This window comes from Miniopterus natalensis, chromosome 1 (assembly GCF_054644295.1).
Source record: "Miniopterus natalensis isolate mMinNat1 chromosome 1, mMinNat1.hap1, whole genome shotgun sequence".
Classification (NCBI taxonomy): Eukaryota; Metazoa; Chordata; class Mammalia; order Chiroptera; family Miniopteridae; genus Miniopterus; species Miniopterus natalensis.
The window spans coordinates 66,196,566-66,198,915 of NC_142081.1; the positions used below are offsets into that span (position 1 = coordinate 66,196,566).

Here is a 2,350-nt window from a genome sequence, read left to right on the forward strand (position 1 = left end):
CTTTGGATATCAGAGGTGTTCCACCCACTATGTAGGGAAGCCTGAAACTCCCATGGAATTAATGCCTCAGAGCTACACTAATACAAAATGTATAACCCAGGGACACACAGTGTGGTGAAGGCCTGGCGTGGGGGGTGGATGTGGGTACAAGGGGTCAATGGGGAGAAAAAGTGGACATCTGAAATTCTTTCAACAATAAAGATAAATTTTTAAAAATTGTAAGAGTTAGTAAAAAACATAAGTAAATTTGGAAGAAAAAGAAAAGATTTAGAGAGGAATGAAGAAGGAGACTTGCTTTTTCACTACACTCTTTCCTCTTCCCAGTCTTATCTTAAATGGTTTTGAATAAAGAGGTTGGATAAAGTGATTTCTAAAATCCCTTTATCTTAGTATTGTAGATTTCTAGAATGCTTAAACTACCTAAGAGAAAGAAAGTTATATACTTGGAAAAGAAAATACATGACTTTCTTGCCTCTCAAGTGAGACAACAGTAATTCATAGAATCTGTATGTTCTCTTAGAGAGCCACAGCAGGACTGCACCGCAGCTGTTCACAGTAGTAGGATATCAATTAACACAGACACTATTGGCATCCTCTCCTTCCTTGTATCATGGCCTCATTGCTGAACCAGTCTTCTAGGAATTCCTTCCAAATAAACTATTTGCATTCAGATTTTTGTTTCTGGATCTTCTTTTAGGTAATAATTAAAGCCATTGGACCTACATATATAACAATTCAATGTGATGATTTTTGACATTCACTACAAGTTTACAGGTTATTTTAGACCTTATGAATAGTAGAAATGATGCTATTATATCATTTTATTTGCAAAATAACAAAAAATTCAAAATTAAAATGTCCTCTTTCAAATCATGCTGTTCTCTGTAAGAATATAAATTCTTAGCATGATGGACTTAGTTTTCTCATGATGGTAATGGTAATAGTCTTATATTCCACAGATATAGTAACAGATTTAGGATGGCAGATGATGAGTTTGTTATGGATATGTTAAATTTGAGGTGCCTAAGTGGAGATGGGCCAGCATGGAGTTGAATGTATAGTTTTAAAACTCCCAAAAATATATATGGTCAACAAAATCTGAAATAAGATATCTTTTTGTGCAATCTTTTTACTGCTACCTTTATGTCTTTGTTCCTTAATGAATAGATGGCAGGATTCAAGACAGGTGTAATAGCAAAGTCAACAATGAACAGGTTTTTATCGAGTGATGGTGGGGGAGAAGGCCAGATATAAAGAAATATGCATGGAGTGAAAAACAAAAAAACCACAGTGATATGAGATGACAAAGTGAAAAATGCCTTAGATAAGTCTCCTGAAGAACATTTCCAGATGGTGACCAAAATGAAGGAATAGGAAAGGATTAGCAGGACGAAAGTGGCCATAGTCATGAAGCCACTGTTGGCAGTAACAATAAACTCAAGCTTGGCTCCACCTGTGCATGCAAGTTTTATAATCTTAGGAAAGTCACAGTAAAAGCTGTCAACTTTGTTAGGCCCACAGAAAGGCAAGTTTATAACAAAAAAAACTGAGACATAGCATGGATCACCCCAGTTACCCAGCCAGTGATTACAAATGAAACACACACTTTAGAATTCATGATTTTCAAGTATTGAAGTGGCTTAAAGATTGCTGTGCACCTATCAAATGCCATGGCTCTGAGTAAAACCATCGCCACTCCTCCTATGATGTGAATGAAACATATCTGTGTCATGCAACTTTGAAAAGAGATTACTTTGTATTCATTTAAAAGACCTGTGATTATCTTGGGAATTGCAGTAGAAGAAAGGCCCATGTCAATGAGGGACAGGTTGCCCAGCAGAAAGTACATAGGAGAATGTAAATGAGAATCAAAAATTACCAAAAACAAAATAAAAAGGTTCCCCAAGATGACCCCTAAATAGAGCAAAGAACATATCAAGATGAGAAGAAGTTTTTTGTCTCAAGAACAAGAAAGGGCCAGTAACACAAATTCACTGACCACAGAGTCATTTAGTCCACCCATTGACTGGGTCAGAAGAGCTGATTTTCAAGTGACCTGGGGATAAAAATTAAAAAGAATAAGTATTACTGGCACAAACATAGATTTCCTATTTTCCTTGCTAATTAAATTAGATATAATTGATTGATAAGATGAAAATAGAAAAATGGGAAGAAATTAGGTTAGCAAAAATTTATTATATAAGAGGAATATCAAAGGGGGAAATGTGATAGTAAATATTTCATATAGAGCCAGGAGGGGTGACTTTAATTTTTATCCCGTAGTTAAACCTCTTCTGTATTTTTCTCAAAGATTTTTGAATCATTTTTCCAGCCATTGCCCTAAGTGTTC

The 2,350-nt window shown here is 35.4% G+C and overlaps 1 pseudogene; it reads right to left on the reverse strand.

Annotated features, from left to right (window-relative positions):
* Positions 1-1,088: 1,088 nt before the first annotated feature.
* Positions 1,089-2,023, reverse strand: LOC107526992 (olfactory receptor 4F15-like; annotated as a pseudogene).
* Positions 2,024-2,350: the final 327 nt, after the last annotated feature.